The 16,304-nt window shown below is 39.4% G+C and overlaps 1 long non-coding RNA gene across 1 annotated transcript; it reads left to right on the top strand.

Annotated features, from left to right (window-relative positions):
- The first annotated feature begins 3,865 nt into the window (after positions 1-3,865).
- On the top strand, positions 3,866-14,155 carry LOC135212434 (uncharacterized). The gene is made up of 2 exons (XR_010313901.1): positions 3,866-4,433; positions 12,743-14,155. It is a non-coding gene; the product is annotated as an uncharacterized LOC135212434 (long non-coding RNA).
- Positions 14,156-16,304: the final 2,149 nt, after the last annotated feature.

Genomic DNA, 16,304 nt, shown 5'->3' on the forward strand with positions numbered 1-16,304 from the left:
TTGGTCCTCTTGCTGAATAACCACTGGCTCCTTGCAATGTAAAAACGCAATACAAAACAAACAGAAACAAAAAGTATTTTATAAATAATATAGAATTCACATTAGAGAAAGATGCAATTGCAAATAAATAAATATATATATATATATATAATATATATATATATATAATATATGTATATATATATATATATATATGATATATGTATATATATATATATATATATATACATATATATATATACATATATATATATAATATATGTATATATATATATATATATATATATATATATATATATATATATATATATATATATATCAAAACAAATATTGATTTAAAGGAGGGCATAGAGCAAGAAATGGAAAAAGGTTAAACAAGTAGATAGAGCAAGAAATGAAAGTTACAAGTAGAATAAGACAAAGATCCACATGTTCAATGTCACTGTTTAGGTTATTAAATATTTGACAATGAAAAATAGAAGAGGAAAGATATAAAGATGTAAAAGAAGAGTTAGAAAATGAAAAAAAAAGGTTTCAAAATATTCAGAGAAAAATGCAATATGTTACAACTGATACAGCCATACCCAGAAAGGAGAGAATCAACGTGGATGTAAAGAAAGAAATAAATGAATAATAAGCGCCTTACATGCAGCAATAGAGAAAGCCACAGACCTGCCTGTGATTGTCCTTGGGGATTTCAATGGGCATTTAGGTTTCACAGGGAGACAAGAACTTAACCAAAATGGAAAATACGTTATGGGCCTAATAGAAATATATGACCTAACGATATTAAATGGAGATCCCAGCTGCAAAGGAGAGAGAACTTGGAGTAGAGGAGATAAGAACAGCGCTATAGTCCTTGCCCTAGTCGACCAAAATATGTATAAAAACTGAATGTATGGAGATAGATGAGGGAAAATATGAATGTGACCTATCAGACCATCACCTCATAAAGGTCCAATTCAGAATGAACACTAAAGTAAGAAAACATTCAGAAATGAAACTAAATAAATCAAATATTTGAAAGTTACGGAAGAGTCTACCAGGAAATACCTTGAATATATAGAGTATAAAGTAAGCCAACAAGACAGATTAGGAGATCTAACCCAGTTGGAAGAAACAATGAGTGAAGCAAAAGCAAATAACCTAGAGAAGACAATCAAAAGAAGGTTAAAGACAGGAAAGCAAGAAATAGAACCAGTATGGGTCACCAAAGAAATAAGCCAAAGAAGGATATATAACAGATTAAAAAGGAAAGCCACAAGAATAGAAGAAAAGAGATACTATGAAGAAGCATATCTTAAACAAAAACAAAAAGTACAGATAATAATGAAGGAAGCATATGAAGAAAAGGTTAGAAATGAGATAATAAATGATAAAACAGACAGGAAAATCTGGGAATATATAGACGTGGAGAGGAAAGACCACACCAGAAAAAGGATGGATAAGAATATTCGACGAAAATAAGAACGAAACCCTAAGGAAAGAGCTGGTAAAATTCTGGGAAACAAGAAGAAAACAAAATAGGAGAAATATGGAATGAAAGCAAGAAGGAACAGTACAAACATGACATGGAAGAAATAGTGAAAAGATTAGGATAGCAGATGGAATACCATATATCTTTCAGAGAACACATGCATGGAGTGTATGATCTAACAGAGACAGAAATTAGACCCATGGAAGAAATCAACATAACAGAAGATGTAAAAAATCAACTTGAAAAAATGAAGGCAAATCAAGCACCAGGGCCAGATGGAATGAAGCCAGTTCTGTTCAAACTACTCTTACAAAGTAACAACCTTCAAAAAGAATTGGCAGAATGCTTAAACAGCATACTGAAGGCAGGAAAACGCAGAGAAGCTGGTTTAAGTAAAAAACAACATTTACGCCAAAAAACAAAATCCCACTGTCAAAGATCTAAGGCCAGTTGCTCTAACAAATGCATCATATAAAATTTTCATGGGGATCCTGAGAACCAAAATAGAAAAACGTATTAGAAATATAGGAAAAATGAATGAACTGCAATCAGGCTTAATTTACCACACAAAGGAGAGGAATCGATAATTTATATATCTTACAATACTGCATACAAGAAATGTACAGAAGAAAAGACCCATTATTTGTAGTATCAATAGACTTCCAAAAAGCATTTGACTGAGTTAATAGAAAAAAGCTCATTGAGGTCATGATAAAATATAGGCTGCATGCAGAAGTAATAAATGCAGTTGCAAAGATATATACAAATGATGTAACAAGCCTATGCCTTAACAATATAGAACAAAAAGAGCTAAATGTAACTAATGGAATAAGACAGGGATGCAATGGCTCAACCATATTCTTTTTACTAATAACGTACCTGATAATAGAAAAATTAGAAAATACAACAGAAGGTTTTAGAAATGAAGTAATAAGGATAGTGGCCCTACTATATGCAGACGATGGATTAATACTTGGACACACACTAGAAGAAATATAAAAATCAATAAAAACCCTTATGGAAATCGCAAGTGAATGTGGCCTAAACATAAACAAGGACAAGAATAATATACTAATATACAATGACTGGTATAGTATCGATGATGTGGAGAATATGGAGCACATAGAAGGAATAAAAATAGTTAAGCATATTAAATACCTAGGAGTGACAATCAACAACATGAAAGACTGTTTCAAAGAACAGATAAAAAGGGCCCAAATTAAAGCAAAGCAGATGGCAAATATGGCTATAATGCAGTCGTCAATAAAAGCTGTAGCAGAGCAAAAATAAGAAAATTGTACTGGAAAGGACTAGCGATGCCATCATTCATGTATGCCATGGAAGTCATGAAACTTGACAAGAAAACTATAAATCATTTTCAGAAGATAGATAATCAAGTATATAGAGAATTTTGAAAGCGCCAAGTTACACAGCAATTTGTACGTTAAGATCTGAAATAGGGGCCTCTTCCTGCACTCAAGATATATCAAGAATAAAGTATTCTACTGAAACATACACTAAAGAGTAGTGGAACTAGGCTCCTATATGAGATAACCATGGATCAGTATGAAAAAAAAAAAATACTGGATAATGCAAGTAAAAGAGTATATGAAAGAACTAAACATAAACTTAAGCAAAATTGAAGTAGTGAAAAACAAACAGTTAAGAGAAATTATAAACAATTGGGACAGAAAAGCATGGCAGAAAGAAATGAATGAAAAGTCAATGTAAAGAATCTACAAAAAATATAAAGAAAACATAAGAGAAGAAATCTGGTATGACAAAACTGAAGAAACAATGCTGATCAGTAGGGCCTGACTAGGTATACCAGGATTATATGATAGAAATAGGATAAAAGGAGACGATGCAAAATGTTTATGGTGTGAAGAACAAAATGAAAATTTAGAAAATTTCTTACTTTACTGTCCAGCATACAATGAGATTAGAAATAGATATAGCTTATGCAGCAACCCTATCAAGAAAATAAAGACGAATTAGTAGCAAACATACTCTTATTGAGGGAGGGAGTGGAGAATGGGAAAGATTTTATAAAAGAAATGTGGTATTTCAGAGAGAAGAAACTCAAACAAACACAAACAAAGGAGGAAGCAAGGGAGCCGTTTCAAAGGCATATCCCCTACTACTACTACTACTACTACTACTACTACTACTACTACTACTACTACTACTACTACTACTACTACTACTACTACTACTACTACTACTACTACCAGAAAAAAATGAAAAATTTGAACATTTCTTACTTTACTGTCCAGCATACAATGAGATTAGAAATAGCTATAGTTTTGTGCAACAACCATATCAGGAAAATGAAGAGGAATTGATAGCTAATATACCTTTAATTGTAGATCTACGGAGGGAGGAAGTGGGAAAACAGGAAAGAATTTATAAAAGAATTGTGGTGTATTAGAAAGAGAAGAAACTTAAACAAACACAACCAAAGGGGGAATAAAACAAGCAAGGGAGGAGCCGTTTCAATGGCACTTCACGCCAAAGAATTGTTGTATTACGGAAGGAAGAAACTCAAACAAACATAAACTTACAGAGAGAAGAAACTCAAACAAACACAAACTTACAGAGAGAAGAAACTCAAACAAAGACAACCAAAGGGGGAATAAAACAAGCATGGGAGGAGCAGTTTCAAAGGCATTTCCCGCCTATTACTACTGCTATCACCAGGATCGTCCTCTCCCCTACCCCCATAATAATTTGACAAATACCAATACCCTCAGATTTCGAAAATGTCTTACGACCGGAGACGGGCCGAGCTGCCTGACATAACGGGAATGACCAGCCTGAAGGTGGACAACATCCCACCTGGGACAGTCCATGAGGACTTGAGACGTCTGTTCGAGAAGTTCGGGGAGATAGGAGACGTTCACATCCCCAAGAACTATGACAGATACGGAGAGATCCGCGGCTTTGCTTATATTAGGTAACTAGTATTATACTAGCTAACTACTTGTTTAGGTAGCTGTATGTCAGGTAACTAGATAACTACTTAGGTAGGTATATAGGGCTATAGTAGCTAGTATGTCAGGTAACTATACTGACTACTTAGTATATAGGTATAGGCTAGTACGTCGGGTAACTATACTAGGCTAACTAGGTACTTATAGGTATACAGTATGTCAGGTAACTATAACTACTACTTACTATAGTATAGTATGCCTAGTATGTCAGGTAACTATACTTATACTATATTAGGTAGTATGTCAGGTAGCCTAACTATAACTACTTAGGTATATATGGTTTGTCAGGTAACTGTAACTATGACTAATATATATATATACTATATAATTATATAACAATATAACTATATATATATATATATATGTCAGGTAACTAGGTATAACTACTTAGCCTATATACGATACAGAATATGTGTTACAAAGCTATAAATGTCATTTGGTGTTGATATAACGTTAATATTGAGGCTAATTTCTCTTTTTCAAATGGCTTTAATAATGAGGTTAATTTCTCTTTCAAATACATAAGTTATACCGGCAGAAGCTTCTGGTACCTATAGCTATAAATTGTCTGATAAATGGGTAACCTGTAGGTTTAAATTGTCATTGGTAGCACTGATAAAAGGGTAACCTGTAGGTTGAAATTGTTATTGGTAACGCTGATAAATGGGTAACTTGTGGTTTTAAATTGTCATTCCTATAACGCTGATAAAGTTGGTAAGCTGTAGGTTTCCACTATCATTCCTAACAAGGGTAAAATGGATAACCTGCAGGTTTAAATTGTCATTCTTAACATAGGTAAAATGGGTAACCTGTAGATTTAAATTGTCATTCCTATCGCAGGTAAAATGGGTAACCTAACCTGTAGGTTTCAACTGTCATTCCTAATGCTGGTAAAATAGGTAACCTGTAAGTAGGTATTTCCTGACAGTTTATCGATGTAGTTTCAATGAATTTTACATTAAATTTCATCGAATGTACTTGATTAATTCACCTGCTATAACCCCTTCAATGCCCCTCCCCCCTTTCCCTGATAGACGTCAACTTTTGGGTGGGGTTAAGAAACGGTCATGGGAGCGAATACTAAGGAAGGGATCAGGGCTAGTAGGCCTTCTGTAGTATGCATTTCAGAGAGGATAAGATGACTTAACCAGTTAAACCTTCACCTAACCTGACCTTGGAAGCCTTGTCCATACTGACCCTCTTTACAGCCTAATATTCCAGGATCGCCCAAAGTCTCAACCATATGGAAAGAGGCGATGGTAATAACACTGTTCATATTTATCTTTGGTCACACATGGTTGCAGTGTATGGGACTGTATGTTATACAAACCCATGCACCTGACCTCCCTCATGGAAAGAAAAGCCCTTAATCTAAGGTTCATGGTTGGGCTTAGGTCAGTTTTGTGGACAAAAGAAGGTTTCTGGTCCCATTTCCTCCATTGTCTCCTTTCCAACAGTTGACAGTCCAATCTTTGTGGATGTGGTGGGTTTATATATGGTATTAGAAATTAATCTAGATTACAAAACTTTCATAGATAATTTGGCAATGTATCCTGTATCCCATTAATGGATCTTTTACCTCTTTAGAAAACCATCTATTTTCTTTTTCTGTAAACTTAGCTTTTTGACCCTTTGTCAAAGCAGTATTCCAGTAAGGTAGTGATTTGTTACACTGTATTTTGTCTTATTAAGTGATTTAACAAGTCTTTCATTTATTGATTTCGTATGTGAATATGAATTTGGAGTTTTCATACAATCAACTTACCTGTCAGATATATACATAGCTAAGACTCCGTCGTCCCCGACAGAAATTCAAATTTCGCGCCACTCGCTACAGGTAGGTCAGGTGATCTACCTGCCTGCCCTGGGTGGCAGGACTAGGAACCATCCCCGTTTTCTATCATATTTTCTCTGTCGCCGGTGGTATCAACATTGTTGTTATTGCCTCCTGACTTGGATTCTTTTTTTCAACATTTGATCACGTTTTTTCGACTTTTGGTGACGTATTTGATCGTGTTTTGGCATTCGCTACTGTGGACTGTTTTTGGATAACTCTTTGATTTTTTCTCAGGATGTCTGATTCTAATGTGAGTGTGAGAATGTGTGTGAATGTAGGCTGCAGGGTGAGGATACCGAAAGCTTCGGTTTGATCCTCACACGGTGTATGCCGTAAATGTAGGGGGGGTGCAGTGTTCTGCTATTAACACTTGTAAGGAATGCGAGAGTTTGAATGCAGAAGAATGGAAGACTTTGACTTCTTATTTGAAGAAGTTAGAGAGGGATAGAGTTAGAAGATTGAAAGTGTGAATTCAAGGCCTATTGAGCCTTTAAATGATAATTCTAACCCTACTTCTGGAGAATCTCCCTATAAATCTCATTCTCAGAGTGTCTTTTCGATTCGGCAAATCGAAATCGCCAATCTGAAAGCGACGATTCGAGACATGAAGTCCAAGATGGCGGACGTCGAAAGGTTAAGGCTAGTGATAGTGAAAATTTTAGTGAAGTGAGCCCTCATCAGTGTTGTGGGAGGGGGCGTTTGATCGTCCCTGCGGCGCTCCAGGCCTAGACCTCTTCCAAGCTCACATGCCCAGAGAGAAAGAAGTCGAAAGCCTTAAGGAGGTCGTGGGGAATCCCCAACGGTCAGACGTCCCTTCAGCTAGCTTTGCTCATGGCAGCCAGCTCAAGGGCGCTACGGAGAAAAGCGTCCTTCGCGAGTGTTTCTCGTCCTCTCCCTCTCCCTCACCTAAACGAGGGTGGAAGGAGTCGAACTTATCGAGACCGCTGAAGCGTCATATGAAGCAAGACATTGATTCTAGCCCGGAGCGCTTCTCGGATGACGCCCCGTCTGCTATTAAGAAGGCGAAGGTGGCGTCAACGTCACCTGACGCTTATGAGGAAGTACCCCATCATGCTTCTTCCCCGAGTGATGACGAAGGGCGTCAGGCGCTAGACGTAGGAGAAGCGTCAAGGAAGATCATTATGGCGGTGCAAGAACAACTGTCATCTCTTGTGGGAGTTTTAGCGCCCCGTCGGAAGGACGTGACGCTTCCTATTAAGAAGTCTCGTCCTCTCGCACCTGCTCGGAAGACGTCTTTTAGAAATGAAGCGTCAAAACAAGAGGATCTTAGACGTGACGCTCCGTCCAAGATTGTGACCCCGAGTAGGAAGCCCTTAGAAAGCGAAGCGTCTTCCAGACGCGAAGCGTCATCTAAACGTCAACAAGAGACGTCATACATGACGCTCGGAGAGCGGGAAGCGTCATACATGACGTCTTCTAAAGCGCGAGAGAAGCAGCAGGTTGTGACGTCTTCCAAGTCGATCAGATCGGGAAAAAGGAAAGACTTTCATTCCCTTAGCCCCTCTCCGATCAGGAGTTTGTCTCCCCCAGAAGAAGAAAGTTCTGAAAGGAGAACAGAAACTCAGGATTATCACGAGTTCGAACGAAACTCGGAGGATGACGATCTTGGAAGAGAGGGCTTGTCCAACTATAAGGTGTTGACAACCATGCTTCTGGAGGAATACGGAGACGAGTTGACTCCGGCTGCTCCTCCTTCTCCGCGCTCGCTCTTTTCGAGTGCGAAGGCGAAGAAGACTTCGTCTTTTCTGAAGATGAAGCCCACCATCTCGATGAAGCGGGCTTTACACGCCTTAGACGCCTGGATGAAGTCGAAGAAAGACTTAACCAGGACAGTATTTTGCATGCCTCCAGCAAGGTTAGCTGGGAAAAGAGGCATATGGTACAAGACGGGGGAGGATATGGGTATCGCTCTCCCTTCTACTACAGAGGCAGACTTTTCGACGTTAGTTGACGCTTCAAGGCGTCCTAGTCTTAATTCTGCCCGCATTACTTGGAGTATTTCGGAACTGGATCATCTCCTCAAGGGACTTTTCCATGTATTGGAAGTATTCAACTTCTTATATTGGTCCCGTTGGGGTGATGTCCAAGAAAGCTCTCTCGATTCGCAGGGAATCGAACCTGAAACCTGTTATGCATTTTGTCGTGCATCGACAAAGCAGTACAAGATGGATCTTTGGAAGTCTCTGCATTATTTGGAGCAGGTCTTTTGAAGAAAAGACAGTGTATCGCCTTCTTAACAAAGGCAGTCTCGCATGCGCAGAGGCAGCTCTGCTATATGCTCCTCTTTCGGACTATTTGTTTCCTTCTAAGTTAGTGAAAGACGTAGCTCACTCTTTAACTGAGAAGGCGACACAGGATCTTCTGGACGCAGTCAGCTAGGAGAAGAAACCTGCTTTAGTGTCGGACAAGAAAGAACCTAGCACTTCTAGGCAGCCCTTTCGAGGTGGTCCGATCTCCAGACCTCCCGCAAGAAGGAAGGCTCCAGAGAGAAGAGGTAGGTCCGCCTTTCGTCCCTTTAAAAAAGGGCAAATGAAACATTTCTCCTCCAAACACCAGTAGGTGCCAGGCTCCTGGAATTCGTGGAAGCCTGGACACTGATAGACGCAGACGCGTCTTCACTAAAGATCATAAGGAAGGGTATATCGTATCCCTTTCCTGAATACTCCGCCCCTAACGTCAATACCAAGGGAACTATCAGCCAAGTACAAGGATCCTGTGCTGAGGGATACTCTTCGATCGATGGTGGAACAAATGTGGGACAAGAGGGCAGTAGAACTAGTACTGGATCAAACTCCCCCGGGGTTTTACAATCGCCTTTTTCTAGTGGCGAAAGCCTCGGAGGCTGGAGACCAGTACTAGACGTCAGCGCTCTGAACAAATTTGTTCAGAAGGAGAAGTTCTCCATGGAGACTTCTGCTTCAGTCCTAGCGTCATTACGACAAGGAGATTGGATGGTGTCTCTAGATCTCCAAGACGCCTACTTTCACGTCCCGATCCACCCTTCATCGAAGAAGTACCTCCGTTTTCATGACGGGGGGAAGGATCTTTCAGTTCAGAGCCTTGTGTTTCGGCCTGTCCACAGCTCCTCAGGTCTTCACAAGCCTGATGAGGAATGTGGCGAGATTTCTTCATCTCAAAGAGTGAATGTCTCGATGTACCTAGACGACTGCTCATCAGGGCCAGATCGGAGAGACAGTGTTTTGGAGGACCTAAAGTTAACTCTGGATTTGACCAAGGCGTTGGGATTGCTTGTGACCTCGAGAAGTCCTCAGATGACCCCCAGACAAGACCTAGTCTATCTGGGGATTCGGATGGATTCTCGGGGTTTTCGAGTTTTTCCTTCGCAAGAGAGAACCGCAAAAGGTTTGAGGATAATCTCTCTCTTCTTAGAGAAACAGCAAACGTCAGCGAGGAAATGGTTGAGCCTTCTGGGGACGCTTTCCTCGCTGGAACAATTCTTCCCTCTCGGAAGACTTCATATCCGTCCACTTCAATTCTTCCTCAAGAAGTCTGGAGCTGGGAAAAACGGACAACTGTCGGACGTTTTTGCCCATTCCAGTGGAAGTAAAGGCACACCTACAGTGGTGGGTGCTGCCTCTGGAAGAGAACAAAGGGATCTCTCTAAGATCACAGAACCCAGACCTAGTGTTGTTCTCCGACGCGTCGGAAACGGGTGTTGGGGAGCGACATTAGGCTCGGAGGAAGTGTCAGGCACCTGGGAACCAGCACAGGTGTCCCTGGCACATAATTGCAAAGAGCTCTTCGCCGTGCACCTGGCTTTGAAGAGCCTAGAACCTCTGGTGAGAGACAAGGTAGTACAAGTAAACGTGGACAACACCACCGCACTTGCCTACATTCGGAAACAAGGGAGGGACACACTCCTCGTTCCTTTACGAACTCACGAGGGACCTATTACTGTGGACGTCCTCCACAGGAACATCTCCCTGCTGACAAGGTTCGTTACAGGGAGTAAGGAATGTGAGGGCGGACAGGCTCAGCAGGAGGAACCAGGTCCTTCATACCAGAATGGACCTCTGCACGAGGAAAGTATGTCGCGATCTCTGGTCTCTGTGGGGTGAACTCCTCATGTGGATCTATTCGCAACATACATTTCAAAAAGGCTCCCAGTGTTTTGCTCGGTCGTGGAAGACCCAAGAGCAATTATGGTAGACGCCTTCCTGCTAAACTGGTCTCGAGTGGACGTGTACGCTTTTCCCCCCATTCAAAATCCTGGGTTAGTATTGAAAAAGTTTGTGGCGTCAAAAGAGACGAGGATGACTTTAATAGCCCCCTTTTGGCCGGCCCAGGAATGGTTCACGGAGGTGGTAGAGTGGATCGTAGACTTTCCAAGATCCCTACCAGGAAGGACGGATCTTCTCAAACAACCACGCTTCAAGAGGTACATCAAAACCTCCCCGCTCTCGCTCTGACTGCCTTTCGACTATCGAAAGACTTGTCAGAGCGAGAGGCTTTTCTCGCGAAGTGGCAAGCGCGATCGCGAGAGCTCGCAGAACCTCCACTTCGAAAGTATCCAGTCGAAGTGGGAGGTCTTTAGAAGGTGGTGTAGATGCCAAGAAGTTGTCCTCCTCCTCTACCTCTATAGCGGAAATTGCTGATTTCTTGCTATTCCTGAGAGTAAAATCGCATCTAGCCGTATCCACAATAAAGGGATACAGGAGCATGCTCTCGGCTGTATTCAGGAACAGAGGTTTTAGATCTGGCAAATAACAAAGATCTCCACGATCTCATAAGATCTTTTGAGACGTCAAAGTCTAAGGAACCAGTACCTCCGAACTGGAACTTGGACGTATCCTCAAATATCTGTCTTCGGATAGATTTGAGGGCCTCCACATCAGGCCTCATTTAGAGACGTAACTAGAAAATGCCTATTTCTTTTATCGTTAGCGACGGCAAAAAGAATTAGTGAGTTACAAGCTCTGCAGGATAAAGTAGGATTCAAGGGAGACTCGGCGATTTGCTCGTTTAAGACTCTGTTTTTAGCGAAAAACGGAGATCCCACGAATCCCTGGCCTAGGTCATTCGAAATAAAAGGAATGTCTAGTCTAGGTAGGCAGAGAAGCAGAGAGGTCTCTATGCCCTGTTAGAGCTCTGAAGTTCTATCTTCAGAGGAAGCGTCAGTTGGGAGGCTCTAGACAAGGTCTTTGTGCGCGGTAAAAGACCCCACAAGACTGATGTCAAAGACGCTCTAGCGTTCTTTGTAAGAAACTCATTACGGACGCTCACAAGGTCTGTCCGGACGAACAATTACAACTTCTGAGGGTAAAAGCTCATGAAGTACGAGCGGTTGCGACGTCTCCTCTCGTTTTATAAGAATATGTCGCTTAAAAACATATTAGATACGACATATTGGAGATGCAATCGGTATTTGCATCTCATTACTTGAAAGACGTGCGTGTGACGTATGAGAAGTGCTTTTCTCTAGGTCCTATCGTATCGGCAGATACGATTCTGGTACAGGAGTCGACACCAATCCTTAAAATGTATATACTGTTCTTCTGGTTGGATATGGTCGAGAATCTCTTCGAACAATGGAGGATTCAGGCTCGCACGGGCGGCCGTCTATGTTGTTCATAAGAGAATTCTCGTCATATCCAATTAGTTGAGTATAATTTTTTTTTTGTTGGAAAAATTATGTATGCGTGCGTAGTGGTTTTTGGAGTTACGGTTGTTGTGACGAGTTAGGGGATAACTCGTAACAAATCCTTAGTTCTAACACATGGTTAGGATCAGGTGGTCGGGATTGGTTGTGTGCTCCTTCATAAGGTGTATTGTCATATAAGTGGATCAGCACCCATTGACAAAGTCCTTTTAGGCTCTGCTGAGTAAGTGGGTAAGACCCCATCGGCAGACCCACAAGAACTCTTGGCCATAGATCACATATCTCGCTAAAGTTTCTTGAGGTGAGCAGACTACTGGGCAAACACCCACCAAGTCTACCACCTATCAGGTAGGAACCAAGGTTTTATTTATACCTACAACATATGTTGTTTACTGTCTATTCCATATAGTAGCTGTCTCTTACCCTCCACCGAAGGGTGCCAATCAGCTATGTATATATCTGACAGGTAAGTTGATTGTATGAAAATGATATTGTTATGATACAATAAAGTTTCATACATACTTACCTGGCGAATATATACAATTAAAGGCCCACCAGCCTCCCCGCAGGAGACAGGTGGAAGAGAGAAAATATGATAGAAAACTGGGGATGGTTTTCCTAGTCCTGCCACCCGGGCAGGCAGGTAGATCACCTGACCTACCTGTAGCGAGTGGCGCGAAATTTGAATTTCTGTCGGGGACGACGGAGTCTTAGCTATGTATATATCTGCCAGGTAAGTATGTATGAAACTTTATTGTATCATAACAATATCATATTTTTTCATCTGCCTTCAGGTTTTATGATTCCCGAGATGCCAAAGATGCTATGGAGGGCATGGATGGTCGTAGATACGAAAATAGAGAGCTTCGAGTTCAGATAGAGAGGAACGAACGTCCAGAAAAACCAAGATGGTCAGAATCGCGAGAGTCAAGGGAAAGGCATCAACATTCAAGACGGTCAGGATCATCAGAGCCGATGGAAATTTCATCGGATAATAGCATGACTTCTACTTAAGAGATGCCTTTGATATTCAGATTTAATTTTGCTACAAATTGTAAGTTTTATGAAAATAAACTTATTTATTTTTTTAATTAAACTATTATTTTATTGATGATGCCTCAACTAAGGGATCACTAAAATGAACTTTTATAATTCTTGACATTAAAATGATTACTTTTCAAAAGTCTTTTCCATATAGTAGTATGTAAGACAGTCATAAATACTAATTACAATTATACAGAATAACCTGCAGACAGTATACAATATACATGGCAGTGGCCTTCACATGAAAAATAGTTACAGTAATTAAAAAAAAAAAAAATACATTCTTAATCTGGTTGTCCATGGTGGTATAGCCAATACTTTGGGTTGTCTAATTGGGCCTTCTCTGATCATGCTTTAGTCTTATAAACTATTAAAATTAAGCAAAATGTCCTTGATGTGCCCTACTATTGTAAGAAATTTTAAATTTCAAGAAGGCTAGAATGAAATTGGAGTATATGTACATGGCAGAATCATGTACATATACCCATGTAACACATACGGTTTATTGAATTTTCTGTTTCATCTGAAAATTAATGTAATTTGACTACTGTAATATACTGGTATGACTCAGAAACATAGTTGTGAGGCTACTCTTAAATCTGCACTTAATTTGGTGTTGACTCAATAGTTCCTCATTTGATTAAACCAGATGGCTCTATCAATTGTGTAAAGTTGAGGGCAACCCTTCTAGCTGACTTGTTCGACAGAAAGTAGATTAAAGAGACATGCAATATGAGTCATTCCTGTTTTCCTGACGCTAAAGCTGTGTAGGCTTTAGTCTTTTACTCAACTTTGATGATTATGGAGGTGTAGCCCCAAATGGTATTTTCCCAATTTTTGTGTAAACAGCCAATTACTTAGCTCCAAAGTTGTCCTGTAGTTTTCATGAGCTAACTCTTTTTGCAGTTATTGGATAATTTGTAATGTTATTCCATTAAGTAAATGTGGTGGACTACCTTTAACTCTGCTGATTACTGCCAATTTCTGTAACTTCCATGTTATGTAACATTATTGGATGTTTAATGGCAAAGCATCCTAATGTCTGTGTTGAAAGTAAATCTTTGCTCTCTAGTGTGCAGCTTGGGTTTCACAAGGCCAGGTTGCTTTTGATGTCTTCTGTGATTTCCTGTATTGTATGGATGACAAATAAAAGGCAAAAATAATGTGGCTTTGAGGTAGAGGGGTCAATGCAAAGAATCTGTAATACTGTGTATATTACTATATCATGCAAAGCACATAGTAGGTGGTACCCCTCTGGCGTTCCTGGCTAGTTGACAAAAGCCTTTCTCATTCATTAATCTTAGTCTATAATTGAGTAAGTTCACAAGTCATTACCCCTTCTGCTTCTCATGCTTCCTTTATATCATTAGCAGTTGCTTTATTGTAACTCTATTTTGAAGTAAAAAGTTTTCTTCTGATGTATTTGGAGAAATCTAATATCTTGGCCTTGTCCCTAACTGAAAGTACTTTTGGTCCTTTGCTAATCAACTTCTCAACCACTTATTGAAGCTCAACTTTAGTCTTTTTTACTGTTCTTATGGATCTGCACTATAGTGCTAGTGATAAGGACACTCACTTTAGTGCTTATTTTAAACTTGCAAGACAATGCAAAATGGAGTAGGGATTACGATTAACAATATAAAGGCACATGATGTCATAAAGTAGGATGAATAATGTGAAAGCATAATGATGATTAAATGGTTCTAGGAAAGAGTGCAATGTATGCATTCTCAATTTACTTCCCATAAATTGAAAACCAAAGGAATGTTTTCAGATGCAGGAGAAGAAGTGCTGCCCTTGTTTTTGCCTGTAGGAGGAACTACTGAATAGATGTATAAGGTCTGACAAAGTTGATTTGAGGATTAGGAAATACAGCCTGGCTGGGAGAAACCAATTTGCCAGATCCAAGAACTAAAGATGCTGAATGAAATGTTTAAGGAACTCAAAGAGTAGTTGAAACATACTAGAGTGGAGAAACTGTAATTCAGATTAGTAGTTTTATCATGCAAAGAAGTATACAGAGAGCATCCAAGAAAAGGTTTGCACTTTTATAACAAGTAAGGTACAGTATGTTTAAAATACTGTAATACAGACAGCTGCAAGCTGATTTAAAAGCAAGGAATATAAAGATAAATACTGTCAAAGGATGAAGAAATGAAAAAGGAATATTAGGGAAAAGTGAGTGGAAACCATTGAAAGAAATACCCAAGTCATCAGAATTAAGACAAGAACTTTTAAAGCTCTAGCAGAAGACAGTAATGTATACAAGGAGAAGAGAAGGAAGGCTTGAAGGATGACAATTTTGAGAGAAATAGAATCAGAACATCTGTACACCTAAGATAACAAATTAGCAAAGGAAAGATGGATATGGTTTGCAAGGGGAAAAGTATATACGTAAAATGAAAATGGAAAAAAATGGACTCATTGGTCATAAAGCAGGCATTTTCATATACTAAATCTTGGTGACATTCTCAGGCAAACGTTGATCTTGCCACCCATTGGAACAGGGCAATGGTGGAAGTTATGAATTCTTATTGTCTCATGTTACAGAACCTCCTAGTCGCCATTACATTATTTCTATTTTAAATATGCCTTTTGTTTTATTGAATCATACCTAATCATAGTATTCATTATAATCCAGTATGTACATTTATTACTGCATAACACTGCTCTGTGAAGTACCTTAGATATAAGAGTATGGCTTGACTTTTAACAATTATACTTCAATGTATGGACAGGGTAAAAAGAAGGCAGTATGTAAAGCTTCCAGTGAATACAGCTCACACTGGTTAAAGAAAAAACAGAGGAAATTTCTGAAAATGAATTGACAAATGTTATACATGAAATGCCATACTAAATGAAACGATATATCGTTCCTCATAGTATCACACATGCTCTTAATCTTATCATCAGTGTAACCAATATTGCCAGGCCATTCCAGTTTAGCAATAGGGTCAATGCTTTTCCTATGGGAATTGGTGTTTTATTTGATCTTTTGTATTTTGAGTTTGAGATCTTGGAAGCTACAAAGATCACTGGAATTTTCAATTTATATTACTGACATCTGACAAATGTTCATAATGGTAAATATATAACATAAAACAAGAAAGTTATTATAAAATTATGGACAAAATAGCAATGAATAAATCCTCACAGGATAGGGACATGCCAGGCACCCATCCTTACTGAACTTCATTGGCTATCTATTAATATAATTGAAATATCTAATAATCTCCCAGTCAGTTCACGAAAATGCAATCAGTGAAAAGCAAAATCTATTAATATAATTGAATATCTAAAATCCCAGTCAGA

This window comes from Macrobrachium nipponense, chromosome 41 (genome assembly GCF_015104395.2).
Source record: "Macrobrachium nipponense isolate FS-2020 chromosome 41, ASM1510439v2, whole genome shotgun sequence".
NCBI classification, from domain to species: domain Eukaryota; kingdom Metazoa; phylum Arthropoda; class Malacostraca; order Decapoda; family Palaemonidae; genus Macrobrachium; species Macrobrachium nipponense.